Here is an 18,185-nt window from a genome sequence, read left to right on the forward strand (position 1 = left end):
GCCTTCGGTAGTGTGGCAACGCTTGCAGGGGGCCCCCAACACGGAAAAGTCTGAAACCCACTGATGTACTGGTCCGAAGCGAGTCTACAGTAGGCCAAATGTAGGGATGCATCTTTAATAAATTAGCAAATCTATTCACAAAATCCCATCTCAAAGCTTGCACACAGAAGACGTATTCCGTTTCAGGGTGTGAGGGAACGTGAACCTATAAATGGGCAGTACATTTTTTTTTTCTCTCGCTTTCTTCCATCAGCCACACAGTACATTCCTATTTGCTGACGCTGGTTCCTCCAGCCTCAGCTCAGAGCAGAGCACAGCGCTGCCAGTCCGTGTAGTACGTGCATGAAAGTCTTCATCAGGACCGAAGGGAGCAGCAGGTTTTCCCACCCCCTTCAAAAAAAAAAGCAACTCCTTTTAACCAACCATGTACAGATATTAATCAGTTGAAAGACAGGGGGAAAAAAAAGAAGCCCATCCTTAACACCAGAATCACAACTTTAAAAAAAAAAGGTGCATAATTCATAAACTAAAGAAGAAAGCTTGATCAACAGTCAGCCAGCTTCCTCTCTGGCGATCCGTGTGTTCTGAAACTGACCCTGTCAATTAGTGGGACTGGGCTGACTCGCTCTCCTCGCTCGCTGGCGCCGCTGTCAATCCCAGACCTGGGGACCCGTGCAACGCTCTATATACTGTATATCAAAAAGCACATTTATATTTAAGCAAAAATAAACCACGATTTATTTGCTTTGAGGATACAGACGAGTTGCCAGATTTTGGTGAGTTTGCAGTTTTTTTAAAACAAATATTATTTTATATTAATATAGTTAATGACGGTGAAATAGAAGAAAATAATTATTGAGCTATTTTGATTTTTTTTCTCTCTCGGTTCGTGATTATTTCATTCTGTAAATGTAAGGAAAAAAAGCCATGTAGATATACAGGGGACAAAAATCCCCCATGCAGAATTACTCTGGTGATATGTATTCATTTTAAAAAAATAATTGTGAATAATTATATCTTTTTAAAACCAAATTTTTAATTCTCCCTTTGAAATATTTCTGATTTAAAATGTGGATACTTTAATATTCAAATACATCTGTTTCCGCGAAAACTTTTGCAAAGAGGAGACAATGAAATGGTGTAAATCTGCGTTCATGCTGCAAAACCCCCTTCAGTCCAGCCTGAGAGCGACAAATGGGATAGTCTTACGAGCAAGGCGATGTGGAGTGCTGGTTATTTTCCATTTAGTGCACAAAAAAAGGTGGGCGTGTGGAATATTCTGTAAACTGTTCTTCTCTGTACTTGGACTTATACCTGCAGACACGTGGAAATCCAAGAGAAATAAATAAAGCAATGTCTTGCATGGAGTGGGATTTTTTTTTAAAAAAGGATTATAAAGAGAGCAGATTGTACGGAGCGGAGACACTCCAGCCCATTCATAGAGGAGGGGTGCGCCCCTGAACAAATCAATCTGTTTGCAGCCAATGGCTCCTGGTCTAAAAGCATTGCTGTAGATTCCCATTGCAACCTCTGTTAACCTCCCCTCCCCCATCCAATCTAGCCTAAACAGTTTCCAGACCACAGTCCACGCTTTACAAAATCAGCTATTAAGTTATGCAGGGTGTAGAATCGTTTTTCGGGGGGGTGCGTGTGGGGCTGGGAGGTTCCGTGTGTTTCTTTAAGTATGATGTGGAGATGCCGGTGATGGACTGGGGTTGACAATTGTAAACAATTTTACAACACCAAGTTATAGTCCAGCAATTTTATTTTAAATTCACAAGCTTTCGGAGGCTTCCTCCTTCGTCAGGTGAACGATGTGAAAATGAAATCCACATCGTTCACCTGACGAAGGAGGAAGTATTTAGAAACAATCACCGAGGCGATACTCTTATGTAACAATGAGGGTGGTGAGTTTTTTTCAGCGGCTTGAGGCTGCCAGCGCCTTATTTACATTGGGCAGGCTGTGAAACGGACTCCCTCAGAGTCCCGGGTGCTCACAGTCGGGCGCACATTTGAAATCGTTTTGAGAGTGCGAGAGGCCTTTAAGTGGCAGATCCGACGGAGCACTTCTCGCAGCTCGGCTATAACTCCGTGTGGCGCCCAGTCCAGCAGCAACTGATAGTATAATTGAACCATAAGAACAGCAAAGTGTTGGACTGACTGCTGTGAGAAAAAATGTTTGTCCTTTTAGTCACTGGGTAAAGTCACATACTCCAGCAGATGATGTTTACAGCACTGGTGAAACTTGTTTCTTATAGTGTGTTTTTTGGTTTTTTAGTTGCCTATCTCTAGGACAATCGTGGATCCAGTGCTGTCACTATCGTGCTTGGCTCAGTTGGGGACGTATGCCTCTGAGTAAGGAGGTTATGGATTTCAAATCCCACTACGGATTTGAGCACACGCTTGGCACTTTAGTGCAGTACTGAGGGAGCGCTGCACTGTCGGACCTGCCGTTTTGCAGATGAAACGTTAAACCGAGGCCCCATCTGCCTGCTCAGGTGGACCTACAAGATCTCATGGCACTATTTGAAGAAGAACAGGGGAGTTCTCCCCAGTGTCCTGGCCAATATTCCTCCCTCAACCAACCCACCAAAACCAAATAAGCTGGTCATTCATTCATTTGTTGTTTGTGGGACCTTGCTTTATGCTAATTGGTTGCCATATTTGCCTATGTAACAACAGTGACTGCACTTCAAAAACAATCCATTGATTGTGAAATGCTTTGGGATATCCTGAGAATGCAGTAAGGTGCTATATAAATGCACCTTTTTTCTCTTTAAATTTACACATTCAATATTTATTTTCTCACCAACTTTCTTATTCTCAAGATATTGATTCCTTGCTGGGGTATGGATCCTCGGGCACCGGGCTCCCAACAATGTTTCTGATCCCTCCCGTCAAGAGGACCAAGTTATGGGGAAAGGTTAGAAGAACCTGGAGTCCAGCCTTGTGAAAGGAGGCGAATGAGAGGCTACCTTTATATATGTATATATGACACTAAGTGGAATAGAAAAAGGTTAACTGTGAGCACTGTTTCATGTTAACCACAATTGCAGGACAAGATACCTGGGTGCAGGCTGGTAAAAGGCAAGTTCAGAACTTCTTCATGCAAACAGTGATGAACATCTGCATGATTTTCTAGGGAGGGTATAAGAGACAAAAACTCTGGAATGATTCAAGAGGCAGATGTTGTGATGGGGGGAGCTGTAGGTTTCTATGGACCTCCCTCCTCTGTACTCAACTTAGTGGTCTCATCCATTGTAATGTGATTGTTACTATCGAGGCTTTTAAAGTAATGTTCCTTTTCATTGGTTAGACAGCACTTCCCGTGATCAGGTCTTGTCTCCCACGTAAAGTGGGCCTTTTTACAAGTGCCGCCATCACAGAGGGCACATGGCCCAAGATTAATCATTTCCTCTTGTTGTGAAAAACTGTGCACCGAACTTTATGCAGGCTTATTCCAAGTCACCAGCCTTGTTCAAATGTCAGAAATGTCAAATACAAACCAGAGTCAGACAGCGCGCATCCTACACAAGATATTTAATAATGTATAAATTATACAAAATCGTACAATAAATGGATGTCAGAAGTGGATTGTGCTTGAATGTGACGCCCTCCACGGTCCATAAGCCTGCTGCTGACTCACTGTCTAAACTCACACATGAAGAATGGCCATTTGGGTGGAACCGTTCCTCAGCATGAATACGCATCTTCAGGAGAGAGGTGCAATTCTAAAGGAGGTGCAGGAACAGAGACCTGGGGGTAAATGCACACAGATCTTTGAAGGTGGCAGGGCAGGTTGAGAAAGCGGTTTAAAAAGCATACGGGATCCTTGGCTTTATAAATAGAGGCATAGAGTACAAAAGCAAGGAAGTTACGTTGAACCTTTATAAACATTGGTTCGGCCACAACTGGAGTATCGTGTCCAATTCTGGGCACCGCACTTCAGGAAAGATGTGAAGGCCTTAGAGAGGGTGCAGAAAAGATTTACTAGAATGGTTCCAGGGATGAGGGACTTCAGTTACGTGGATAGACTGGAGAAGCTGGGGTTGTTCTTCTTAGAGCAGGGAAGGTTAAGAGGAGATTTGATAGAAGTGTTCAAAATCATGAAGGATTTAGATAAAGTAAATAAAGAGAAACCGTTCCCATTGGCAGAAGGGTCGAGAACCAGAGGACACAGATTTAAGGTGATTGGTAAAAGAACCAAAGGCGACCAAAGAACCAGAGGAAAAACTTTTTTATGCAGCGAGTATTTATGATCTGGAATGCGCTGCCTGAAAGGGTGGTGGAAGCAGATTCAATCATTGCTTTCAAAAAGGAATTGGATAAATACTTGAAGGGAAGTCCCAAAATAAGTGTAGTGTTATGCAGTCAAACACAGCAGCCAAATTACACACAGCAGGATCCCACAAGTGGTAAATGAAATGACTAGAACTCTTTTTGGTGGTATTGATTTAGGGAAGAGTGTTGATTAGGACACTGGGAGAACTCCTTGCTCTTCTTTGAATAATGCCATGAGAAGATTTATCTTCACCCAAACCACTGCAAAAGGCAGACAAAGTCTCGGTTTAACCCCTCATCCAACACTGCAGTGAAATTCTAAGGGGAAAGGGAGAATGAAGCAATGCTGCTCACCGCCAGAAATAAATCATTGTGAAGAAATGTAACTGTAGCATAAATATAATGTCTCGCTAAAACTACGATTGGTATAAATAATAACTACATAAATTGAACAATGAGCGTAGGACTAGAGGACCCAAGTATAAAATTCATAAACCATAAGTAAGGTTAGAGATTAGAAAAAAAAAAGTTTTTTGTCTGATTGTCACCTTTAAAAAGGAGCTGGATTAATGTCTGTTGAGGAGCATTGAGTTTAATAGAGATAATAGCACTGCTGGACATTCTTCAGGCAATAAAGGGAAGGAATCTAGGCTGAGGAATTCGATGGCAGAGTGCCCATTTCTCAGGCGAGAAATGGGTGCTGAAGGGTCCAATATGACGTGTGGTGTGTTAATTGTATATATGTGGTTTATATCAATTAGTGTTAATTGTGTTCAAATGGTTGGGTATCAATTGGGGACTCTCTTGTATCCATTTATAGGAGGGGGTTTAATGTTGAGCTGTGTGAATAAAGGCTTGGAAGCAACTGAAGACCAGGCTGTAGTATTCTATCCTTCACCACCGGGCTATCCAATTTACAACATGGTGTGTACACAATCAGTCCATGCCGGAAGTGCGTTACATGCCATATTGGTTAGGCCGCCCTGTAACCATCCAGGGTGCCTGCCTGAAATAGGCGTTAGTCGGATTGCCTATGCAAATCAGGGGCCTAATGCCTGTTCCATACTGCAACTGACCGCACGCAGTATGTGACGTTCTCTGGATTATTACTCCCAGCCTCAGGATTACTAGTCCAGTAACATAACCACTACACTACCATACCCAAAACCGGGGAGTGAGCGGAACAAAGGCTGGTGGGTGTAATGAAATACATTGAACATGCAGCAAAGAGGATATCAGGATGGATTGCTAATTATTACAGGAAAATGGGTTTAAGGTAAGAATGGGTGCACGGGGGGCTGGTGGGGATACCGGACTAAGGTGCGACCATTGAGGGTGAATAGCGAGTCTTGCCCTCTCCTCCCCCCTCCCCCCCCCATTAATTCTTTTGGCATGGGTTATGTCTCCCTCTTCCACTGCTCCAAATCATGGACTTGTCCCGGATGATCACCACCCCCCCTCTCCCCAATACCTGGTTAGATATCTGACTGTGGATGGTGTGGGCTTGATGGGATGAGCTACCTTTTCCTTCTCCGGACTCTGCAACTCTTAACTTGGAGGACTGCAGAATGGAATCTGCACCAAGACCAGAAACGGTATCACAAGATTAACAAGTTTCCGTTTGTTCTACAAACAGGGATGTTGACATTTTATTATCTTTGCTTTCTGTGTGTCTACAGATTTCATCTTAGAAAAATAATTTCTTTTTGGGCTTTCTTGATGCCAAAAGTAAAGGCAAGATTCGTTGACAGGGTTAATCTTGTAAACTTCTGACTCTGACTTCGAGCCATCAGTTGCTACCTTTATTTTCCCTGCAGTTTGGAAGCAGCAGGAATGAGACTATTGTCAAGAATGTTACAGTTAATATTACAATCAGCAGGGATCCAGGCTCCATTTCCCCTCCTCCTGGAACACTGACACAGTGTCTTACTCTAATCGAAAGGGTACAGTAATATAGCGGTTGTGTTACTGGACTAGTGGTTTGCTAGGCCACTTCAGCAGGCAGTAGGTATGGGACTGGAGTCACATGAACGCCAGACCGGGTAAGGACGGCAGGTTTCCTTCCCTAAAGGACATTAATGAACCAGTTGGGGTTTTGCGACAATCCGACAGCTTCGTGGTCACTTTTGCTCTTACCAGCTTTTTATTAAAACTGAATTCAGATTCTCAAACTGCCATGGGATTTGAGCTCACATTCTATTGGATTATTAGACCGAGCCTCTGGATTACTGATCCAGTAACATGACCATTCCCAAAGCTGGGAAACAGGTGGGACAAAGGCTAGTGGGTGTGATGAAGCATTGAGCATGCAGCAAAGAGGATATCAGGATGGATTGCTAATTATCACAGGAAAAAGGGTTTGAGGTTAAAATGACTGTGGAGGGACTGGTGGAGATACCAGCTGCCCTTCCCACCCCAACCATATTGAATGGTAGCATTATAGAGATCAAAACCACAATGTTGCTTGGCAACACCTGATGAGTTACATGGCAAGAGAAGCAGCAGTTCTGCTGTTTGTGTGATGGAGTCGGTTATTTTGTGTTCTGGATGTACCATTCGTTTACCTTATACTCTGTGAGATATGCCATACATTCATCCTTGTACTCTGAGCTATATCATACGTTCACCTTGTACTCTGTGAGATATACCATATACCTTGTACGCTGAGATATATCCACATGTTTACCTTGTACACTGAGATATATCATATGGTTTACCATGTACTCTGAGATGTATATATTATATGGTTTACCATGTACTCTGAGATGTATATATCATATGTTTACCTTGTACTCTGAGATATACCATACGTGTACGTTGTGCTCTGAAATATGCTGTATATTTACCTTATTCTCAGAGATGTACCGTCCATTTACCTTCTGCTTGGAGATGTACTGTAGATTTAGTTCATGCTTTGAAATATACTATACATGTACCTTTACTCTGAGATGTACCATACATTTACAGTACGCTCTGAAATCTGGTCTTTGTATGTTTAGCATCTGCTGGGAAATGTACAATTTGGTTGCCTTATGCTCTGAAATATACTGTTCTTAAGCTTTGACCTTGTGGTCTTCTCTCCACTAACAGGCAGCATTTTGAAGGTTTTTTATTTATGATTTGTAATTACTTTTGTTGTATTGTAACTTTCCACACTGCACACATCTTACATTGTCAGTTAACATGATGTATGAGACGTACTTGCTATGTTGTTATGTTTAGATTGATGTTGTTGCTTAATTAAAGCATTAATACTTAAGGGAGCATCTCTAAACGCTCATATTCTTACTACTGCACAATTTTCTGTCCCAGTACCTGTGAGTGGAGCCATTTTGTTTTAGGGAGCACTGATTATTGTAGCAACTGTTCTGAGATTGATTAGCGATGGTAGTCATTTGTAACCAGTTGTGCCGCAATTAAAGAAAGAAAGACTTGTATTTATATAGCGCCTTTCACGACCTCAGGACATCCCAAAGCGCTTTACAACCAATGTAGTAAGTTTGAAGTGTAGTCACTGTTGTAATGTAGGAAACTTGGCAACCAATTTGCGCTCAGCAAGATCCCACAAACAGCAATGAGATAATGACCATAAAATCTGATTTTGTGCTCCTGGTTGAGGGATAAATATTGGCCAGGACACCGGGGAGAACTCCCCTGCTCTTCTTCGAAATAGTGCCATTGGATCTTTGACGTCCACCCGAGAGGGCAGACGGGGCCTTGATTTAACATCTTATCCAAAAGATGGCACCTTCAACAGTGCAGCACTCCCTCAGTACTGCGCTGGGAATGTCGGCCTGGACAGTTATACTGCTGAGCTGTGATTTGGATTGTCAGCTTCAGCAGAGTGCTTGGACCTCCTCCCAGGTATTAAAATGGAAACGTTTTGAAGGATGTCCGGGAGGGTCTGTGCACTTTAAGTGCATTTAAATATGCTCTGGGTAGGTTTATAAAATGCCCAGGAGGTCCAGTAAAAACTGTTTGGCAGTGCTGATAATGTTGCAGAATAAATGCATCCTAAATGGGAACTAAACTCTGTGTGTGTGTGTGTGTGTGTGTGTTGTGGCAAATTATGTTATGGGGTATCATTTATTAGAGTTGAAGGAATACATTTTTTTTACTATCCAGAACTACTAATATTTACCCAAACTGAGCTCAATTACAAAGCATAACCAGCAGTGAGTTACACTACAGATGATTAACATTGTTAATGAAACAGTCGTACTCTGAGTCGGATAAATGCGCGATAAGATCCTTCAAATATCAGAGGCACGTACGGAGGTATTACTACCCATTTAATCATGTTGTCCCAAGGGGAAGGTTGGGAGGTCTACATGTTTTATTTGCTGTGTTTCGAACCTTTTAAATTTAGTACTCACTGTATTTGATGACCCACCCCCATTACATGAAAAAAACTCGATCATTGGGTATTTTTGTTGACCAGAAAAGCCAACCCAAGATGGATCCCTCCTGTATCTGTTTGATTAAAAGAAACAGGGAATTAGATGCTGTTCGTACTTTTTGAACGGTAAAGCATGCTGGGCATTTGGAAATCTGTACAAACGCCCCATTTGTACAGGCTGGTGCAAATTTCTCGGAATACTGGTGCAAACTCGTACAGTTAATTTCTTCAAACCCTGTGAAACCTGTACAAGGGATTACAAATGCCCTGGGAAATTAGTGTAAGACTTTACAAATCATCGCTTGCACCAAGTTCCTGTCACATGAAGGGTAGGAAAAGAGCCTAAATTTCTCTTCTCCCTCTCCCCAGGTAATAGGTATAATAGAGTGCATGCAAGCAGTAAGCTGGTTTCCTTTGATTGTCTTTAATTGCCTTCCAGAAGCAAAAATAGATTGAAGTGCGTGCCGGCTCAGAAGGAGGTCATTCGGATCGGGCCTGTGCTAGCTCTTCAAATGGGGCTATCCATTCTAATTCCATTTCCCTGAACTTTCCCTGGATCCTTTTATATAATTCCCTTTAAATGGTGTACAGTACTTCAATGGCCACTTGTGGTACAGCATTCTATGTTCTAATAACCCTGTGTGAAAAAATATTCTTTTAAATTCTCCCTTCATTTTTCTAATGAGCATCCTGACTTTTTGTCCCTTGTTACTGATTTACTAACCAGTGGAAACCATGGCTCACTATTTGACCTGCCAAAATCTCATAGCTTTGAAGACTACCAGTTAGGTCCCCCTTTATCTTTTGTGTTAAAGTGAGAAAAGCCCCATCTTTGAGCCTCTCTTCATAACTATAAGCTGCTATTCCTGGTTTAATTCTGGTGACTGCTTGCTGTACCTTTACCCATGATTCTAATATCTTTTCAATACTCCCAACTATGGCCTAACCAAAGTCTTGTACAAATTCAGTGTCACTTTCTTACTTTATATTCAATCCCTCTATGTATGAAACCCAGAATCCCATTTGCCTTTTTATGACCTTTTCTATTCTGCACTTTCATCTTCTAAAGATCTATGGATTGGCACACCTAGATCTCCCTGTTCCTCCATTTTGTTAAGAACCTTACCATTTAGCGGCACTTCCTTTCACCGTTCTTTTTACCCCAACATGGACTGCCTCACGTTTCTCTGCAACTGCCACCTATCTTTCCCCTTCACTAACCTTACTCCTTGCTCCAGAAATATCCTGCATTCTTCCTTACGGTTTGCCATGCTCCCTATTTTGGTATCATCAGCAAGCTTCAATATTGTTCCTTTTGTGCCTCTGTCTGAACCGTTTATATAAATGATAAAACAAGAGATTCAGGTGCAGATCCCTTTGATTACCTCTGTCTGTTCTTTCTTTAGAACTTATTTTCATTTTGTTAATTGTACTGTTTGAAAATACCAATGGAGTTGAATGGGGCAGGGGGAAGAAATGGAATTATAATTTTTAAGAGAAAAAAAGGGGTGCAATTTGGCATTTTGGGAAGGGTGGTGTATCTCATTAATATTGACCTTTATTTTGGCCATTGCAACATAGATTAGGGATTTGGAAGTCACTACTAAAAGCTTAATGAAACTCTGTGTCAAATAATTAGTGCTGTAGATGCCTGGAATTTCCAACTTTAATCTCCACTATTACGATTTTCAATATGGCAGACAATATTTTGCACAGGGAGGTGAAGGCTACATCACATAAAGTATTGTTAGGTATTAAATCCCTTTGCATTATTGCAATAACCCAGAGTAGAATAAAGTAGGTAAGTGTCAGCTCGGCTCAGTTGGTAGCACTCATATCTCTGAGTTAGAAGGTAGCTCAGGCAGATGTAAAAGATCCCACGGAGCTATTTGAAGACCTGGGTGTGTTCTTGTGTCCTGGCCAACATTCATCCCTCAGCATCACCAAAACAGATTAACTGGTCATTCATCTCATTTGCTGTTTGTGTTGACGTTCTTACTTAAAACAGCCATATCTCCTGTTTTAGAAGCTAGCTCATGGCATGTCCAAAGCATATGATTCAAAAATAATCATTTTGTTCCTCTAGTTTATAACCTACTAACCACTTCATCATATCTGAGATTTCAGCTAATTATGGATTTTTTTTGATCTTCATGGGATCCTAAGTTATAGGGTGGTGGTAGATATGGGGTGAAATTTCTCCTTTTAAAATGAAAAATTGGACAATTTCTGTTTCTTTCCATAATATTAGTGGTCCAATAGACAAAGTCGTAAGAAATTCGTGATTTCTAAGAATGCAATTTTGTTAATGCTCATTAATTATAGGAAAAAACAGGAATTCTCCTGGTTTTCATTAAAAGAGTATTTTCATCTCCTTATCACGCAGTTTCTTTCTCTTGCTCTCTACATACTCTATCATGGATAATAATTCATGTGCTTCTGTTATCATTATGATTGACATTTGAAGGAATCTGAAGGACTCTGACAGGAAAGAAATAACGTTTTTTGCCTCATGCAGTGTATTTTTAAAATCAGTTATTAGAACATTATCTGCAGTAAGTACTGTAGGCCCCAGAGTGTGTTGTATCACTTGGCAAACACCGATGTTACGACCTTAAATGGTTTCCTTCAACTCCTCTTCATGTCATGCTGTCAGCAGCAGATGTGCAATGAAAGAAACAAATGCAACACCCAACCTGGCTTTTTTTTTTATTCATGGGCATCGCTGGCAAAGCCGGCATTTATTGCCCATCCCTAATTGCACTTGAGAAGGTGGTGGTGAGCCTTCATCTTAATCCGCTGCAGTCCATGTGGTGAAGGTACTCCCACAGTGCTGTTAGATAGTGAGTTCCAGGATTTTGACCCAGCGACGATGAATGAATGGTGATATATGCCCAAGTCGGGATGGTGGGGAACTTGGAGGTAATGTTGTTCCAATGCACCTGCTGCCCTTGTTCTTCTAGATTTTTAAAATAAGATCCAACCCACCCCTTCAATAAATAATTTGTTACAACATATCACTCACCCGAGCTATGGCTCACTTTCAGAGTCTAGTTATGCTGCATGCCGTGATTTGAGACTGGTACCTGTTCAGAGCAATGTGAGAGCAGCAGAGTCAAGCTATACTGCCACCTGTGCATTGTTCTCTGGCCAAGGAAGACCAAACTTCCCTTAGTGGCATGCGGCACTGGTTAGTGACAGAGATCCGACAGGACAGTCAGCTCTCTGTTAACAAAATAAACTAAAAAGATGCTTTGTGTTGACGCAGACTGTTTGGTATATGTGGTCTATTAAACATGCCAACCTTGTAAGGTCATTCAGACAGTTTTTACATTCCTCACCATCTCTGATAATGAGGGTCACTTAGTTTGCTTTGTGCTTCATTATCCCAAGCATTTTGACCTCCGAGGATTTGGATATTTTGTTGCAGGATTTATTGAACCAATAAATCAAGGTGATTGGCAAATGAAGGTGATTGGCAAAAGAGTCAGAGGCGACATGAGCAAACATTTTTTTTATGCAGCGAGTAGTTATGATCTGGAATGCGCTGCCTGAAAGGGTGGTGGAAGCAGATTAAATCGTGGCTTTCAAAAAGGAATTGAATAAATACTTGAAGGGAAAAAATTTGCAGGGCTATAGGGAAAGCGCGCGGGAATGGGACTAGCCGGATTGCTCTTACAAAGAGCCGGCACACGTCTCCTTCTGTGCAGTAACCATTCTATGATTGTGTAATAGATACAGTAATCAAAATACTGCAGATGCTCGAAATCTGAAATAAAAGCAGAAAATGCTGGAAACACTCGGCAGGTCAGGCTGATTCTGTGGAGAGAGAAAGATAGGGTTAATGTTTCAGCTCGATGACCTTTCGTCAGCAGTTCTGTAACTGGGTTTAAGTTCTATGTCTATTCCTCTCAACTGCTTGTTTGTTGTAAGCTCTGCTCATTGACAAAGATCAAGGGCCTGATATTAGCACCCGCTATTGGGTGCGTTCCTGGTGGGGGGGCTCCGAAAATCGGGGAATCCTGGAGCGGGTCCGGAGCCCGGCTCCAACCCGCCCACTTCCGGGTTCCCCACAGACGCGCTGACTTGCGCGCGCAGCCCCCGCATGTGGGATTCCCGCCGGCAATTAAAGCCGGCGGGGTGCCACTTAACAATATTTATCTAGCTATTTCAGGTCATTAACAGACCTGATTAAGGGAATATGTTAGAAGGGGTGGGATTTTAGAAACAACTGGGACTGTTTCCCGTACTGGGGGAAACACTCCCTGTTGAAATGGACGTGTTGCAGCTGTCAGCCTGTGGCAGCTGCAAACGTCCATTTGACAGGTGGGGGTGGGAGACCCTCACTCATTGCAGGAGGCCACTCCCACCTGTTTGGCCTCCATCACCCTCCTCCTGACAAGAAAATTCACCAACTTGCACACTTACCCCGGTGTCCAGAGACATGTACCTACCTTGCGGACCCCCTCAGATGTACATCTTCCGGATGGGGGCCGCCGTAGCTGCAGTCATGACCTCCTCAGAGGGTGAACAGCATCACCAGCCTCGCTGGCCAAGCCGTCCACCTCTGACACGTGGAGCTCCACAACACAGTGCTGTTACACATCCACCTGCTCAGCAGGAGGGAGGGCTACCGCAGAGAGAGATGCGTCGCAGGGGGCACTACCCTCGCCACAGGGTCCACAGACCGAGGCTCAGCTTCCTGGACCTCTCTGAGCAGCAGTGCACATGGAGGCTCAGAGTCACTCGACATGTAGTCATGGACATCTACAGTCTCCTTCGTGCCAAGCTACACCTGTCTGGCCCGAGCACCATCTTCTTACCTGTCGCTGTCAAAGTCACCACTGCCCTCAACAACTTCTCCTCCGCATCCTTCCAGGGTGCAACCGAGGACATCACCGACGTCTCTCTGTCGTCTGCACAAAAGAGCCCTGCAAATACACCTACACCCACTCTGCAGTGACACAATGGGTGGCATCAGTTGTGGGTCTTCATTGTGATCCTCAGGAAAGGGCATTATTGCACAAACCAAACAAAATTCGCAAAGACGTGGCAGTAGTGGTGCCAATATAATATGTAATGTGAGTTGATCAGAAATTAAATATAAGTAAAAACCATGACAAACCCTCAAACACCCTTGTGCATCCCCTTCATGCTCACAACACGTTTGCCTTACGCTTCCTACTGCACATATGTGATGCATGCCCTGTGGCTGCAGCACAGGTAGTGGCAGGTTGAGTGAGGCTGACTGTGAAAGAGATGCATGAGAGGGTGAGTATTCGATAGAGCCATGAGATTGTATGAAGATTGGGTTGAGTGGTAGTGGCGGGATGAGCACTGGCGAGGTGAGTAAGTGCAGGTAAGATGAGGATGAGGTTTGAGTGGGTGTGAGGGGTGATGTGACAGAGTAGTGTTGGCTGTGCAGAAGGAGATATGGGGTGGGGGCGGTGATGTGGCAGACGGAGTGTAGGGGAATGAGTAAGTGTACTCACTTTGGCTGAACTACTTAGGTCATTGCAGCGCCTCCTGCACTGTATGCAGGTGGGCGATATGTTGGTGGTGCAGGTGACCTCCTCTGCCACCTCGAGCCAGGCCTTCCTGGTGGCAGAGGCAGGCCGCTTCCTCCCACCCGCCGGGGGGAAGATCTCTGTCCTCCCCCTCCTCCTCACCCCATCTAATGATACCTGGAGTGAGGCATCATTAAACTGGGAGCAGCCTTCCCCCTGGGCTGCTCCATGCTGTAATTTTTCCTATTTGTTGCAGCATCAGTCAGTGGAGGACTGCCCCTTTAAATAGAGCTCCTCCAGCTGACAGACCTTACTGCGCATGCGCAGCCCGCCCGCCGCACAGATCCGCAGTGGGGAACCCGGAAGACCAGGTAAGTGGATCCAATTAGGCTGCGATCGTGCGCAGAGCAGACTGATTTCACCGGTAGCGTTACCCATGCGCCCAGTCGCCCCCCCGCCACAAACCCGCAGCCCTCCTAATATCGAGCCCCAAGTGTTCTAACAATTGTTAACCTGGTTAAATGAACATAATTTCAACTAACTTAACACTGGATGGCTTAAATCTTCAAAAGACTGCAAAAAGCTATTATCATTGTCCCTTTCTTACGGCATGTGGCAAATATGCGCTGCACTGCCAAACCCGAGCACCGTGCCCAATGCAGGATAATTCCACTCCCTGGGTTTGATCCAGTCAAATATACATTGTGTAGGTCTTAGCCAGCCAGAAATCCTAAAAAAAAACCTCTTATTCGCAACCCAGAGGTCGTGAGTTCAAATCCTGTCATGGCAAGTTCTGAAATTGAATTGAATAAACCTTGTGGGCTGGCATCAGGAAGAAAAATGACTGAAAGCTGATGGATTATCAATAAAAACCCAACTGGTCACTAATGTCCTTTAAGGGACAGGAGCCCGCCATCTTTACTCAGCCTGTCCTATATGTGACTCCTGACTCCAGTCCCACACCAGTGATTGAGTCTTAATATCCTGTGAAGTGGCCTAGCAAACAATCAAAATGGAGGCTCGCTGCCAATTTCTCAACTAGTGATGGCCAATAAAGGCAGCCTTGCCAGCATTGCTAACAACTGGAGAATAAATAAAAGAAAGCACAAGAGTCCTTATCTGGAAAGTAGAAATTGCTGTGCAATTTCTGGGAGCCATTTATCCTTTGTTACCAGTTGAGGATGGGTGTGGGGAATGGCAGGGGTTTTGGAGGGGTTGGAAGAGTTGTAGCCAAGTCTATGTTCCATTAACTTTGTGGTTTTAGGGGGTAAACATTAGACTTGGTGTTGGGGGTCAGTCAACTGTGTTGAAACAGAATGCCAGGTCCGTTCACCTGGCCTCATCAGGAGCTGCCTCACATTTGACAGTGAGATTAGTTTTGGATTGCTATAGTAAAGAGATAGTATGACAGGTACTGTATGAGGTTGTGGTAGCCTAGTGCCCTAGAAGTCATGAGTTCATAATGCCACCATGGTTAGTCATGAAATTGAATGCAGTGCACCTGAAAATAACTATGAAAGATGCTGGATTGTAAAAATTCAACTGATTTACTAATGTCCTTCAGAGAGGCAATATATCACCCTTATTTAGTCTGCCTTACATTTGGCTCAAGTCCCACATTATGCAGTTGACTCTAAATAAATAAATACTGCCTTGCCGGTGTCGTCCACATCCTGAGAGCAATTATTAAAAAATTGCCTCCTTCTGCGCTGCAAACTTCTAAGTTAGTTCTCCCTTATTGTGTTTTATTCCCTTCTCTACACTCTTAAACTGTGTTCCCCTCCTTTCATTTTCTGTTTCCCCTCATGCAGCCTTCCGGAGGCTATTTATGCTGTCAGTTTTTCTAGTAGGAAGCTGATCTATTATGTTTTATTGTCCACGGTTGTTTTTTCTTGCATTCTTGGCTGTTCAGTCTGTACCTTGGCCAGGACTTACACCCTTGTCATCAAAGCATAATGATTCATCTTTAATTAGGATCCTCCTGGCTTAGTTTGGATGTTGTTTACATCACAGGGCAGTGCCTCTTCCTCTCGGCTCCATGAGGTTAGTCAGTAATCAGTTTGGTCCAATCTTTGTCCTCTGCTTCCGTGTTTTGTTTCATTCCCAATTTGGAATTCGTCAACATTTTAATTGTTAATTATTTGAGTTTGGCCTGGAATCCCGATTCAGCCTCTAATTGCTGAAGTTACTGTGATTTTTAAAAAATTATTATTTGTTGAAATTTCTAAATAAACAGCGAAAGACCGAATCAGAAAGGAGTTTTAAAGATGCACCAGGTAAAATGAAGATGATTCCCACTATCAGGAAAATGAACTTGTTTTCTTTTGGAAAAGACAATATTTTGAGGTGATCTCATTGACATTTTAAAGTCTACTTGGAGGCAATTAAACAATATTGCTGCAGGTTGACTGTTGACTGTGACGAAGGGTTCACTTACCAGGGGCACAAGTGAAACACGAGGACATAGGAAGGGAAGTCAGGTGAAGCATTTTCACCCACATGATAATAGTGTTTTGGAATAAGCTACTGGGGAAATGCACTGAAGCATACAAATGGGTTCAAGAGGTAGTTGGATGTGTTTCTGGAGAGAGGGAATTGAAGGATATGCTGAGATGTTGGGTAGGTGGGATTCATGGAATCTCTCAGCACAGAAGGAGGCCATTCGGCCCACCGTGCCCGTGCCGGCTCTTTGAAAGAGCTCTCCAATTAGTCCCACTCCCCTGCTCTTTCCGCATAGCCCTGCAAATTTTTCCTTTTCAAGCATATATCCAATTCCCTTTTGAAAGTTACTATTGAATTGATCTATGAAAAAAATGATGGGCCTTATGAGCTGAATGGGCTTTTCCTGTTCTAAAATTTCACCCTCTTGTAAGTAACAGGAGCACTTGTGGGGCAGTATTGGGAGAGGTTAGTGGTTCAGAATGACAGAATTGCGCTGCCATTTCAAAACAATTATTTTGCCTGACTATTTTGAACAGCTTGTTCTATTGTAATCTGCTAATTTTTGATTTGATTTGAAATCAGCCGGAGAACCCAAGATAAACTGATTGCTTGTTTTTGCATTTGTCAAACTGAACTTCACAAGGGAGGCATTGATAAAGGAACATTGCTGCTTTAGTTAGTGCACGGGTCTGATGTCTTGGGGGAGGGTGTGGGAGCAGGGGGGCTGTTGTTTTCAAAACCAGCTGCCTACAACCCTGAGGGTAAGCCGTTTCAGAGCTTTTAAAAATAAAATAATAAGCCTTTCAGCGTTGGCATGTGAGACTTGAATTCGAGTACAATAAAGGTTTTGTCCCACACGCCTGCTAATACCAGCATCCACAGCTTTCCTTTTAGTAATGAGTATTAGTTGTTTTGTAATATGCTGGGGTTAGGGGCCGGAACTTCTTCGATTTATCACAAATTAAATCTATTCCTTCGGGAAATGTACACATACCCTGCCAGCAGGGTTTAAGGTTCTGCAGAATTCTGGATGAAAAGGGAAAAAAAGAAAGACTTGCATTTATATAGCGCCTTTCACAATCTCAGGACGTCCCAAAGTGCATTACAGCCAATAAAGTACTTTTGAAGTGCAGTCACTGTTGTAACATAGGAAACGTGGCAGCCAATTTGCGCACAACAAGATCCCACAAACAACAATGTGATAATGACCAGATAATCTGTATTTTAGTGATGTTGGTTGAGGGATAAATATTGGCCAGGACACCAGGGAGAACTCCCCTGCTCTTCAAAATAGGATCTTTCACGTCCACTTGCGAGGGCAGACGGGGCCTCAGTTTAATGTCTCATGCGAAAGACACTCCCTCAGTATTGCACTAGAGCGTGAGCCTAGATTTTGTGCTCAAGTAGAATCATAGAATTGTTACAGCACGGAAGGAGGCCATTCGGCCCATCAAGCCTGTGCCGGCTGTTTGTAAGAGCAATCCAGTTAGTCCCATCCCCCTGCTCTTGCCCCGTAGCCTTGCAAATTTTTTCTCTTCAAATATTTATCCAATTCC

The 18,185-nt window shown here is 43.3% G+C and overlaps 1 protein-coding gene across 1 annotated transcript in view; it reads left to right on the forward strand.

Moving 5' to 3' along the window:
* The first annotated feature begins 284 nt into the window (after positions 1-284).
* Positions 285-18,185, forward strand: part of rnf24 (ring finger protein 24) — a 159,651-nt gene continuing 141,750 nt past the window's right edge. The window contains exon 1 of the mRNA XM_067982010.1: positions 285-776. The gene's annotated coding sequence lies outside the window, so the exon portion shown is untranslated. The remainder of the gene's footprint in view (positions 777-18,185) is intronic.

Source organism: Heptranchias perlo, chromosome 1 (assembly GCF_035084215.1).
Source record: "Heptranchias perlo isolate sHepPer1 chromosome 1, sHepPer1.hap1, whole genome shotgun sequence".
NCBI lineage: Eukaryota > Metazoa > Chordata > Chondrichthyes > Hexanchiformes > Hexanchidae > Heptranchias > Heptranchias perlo.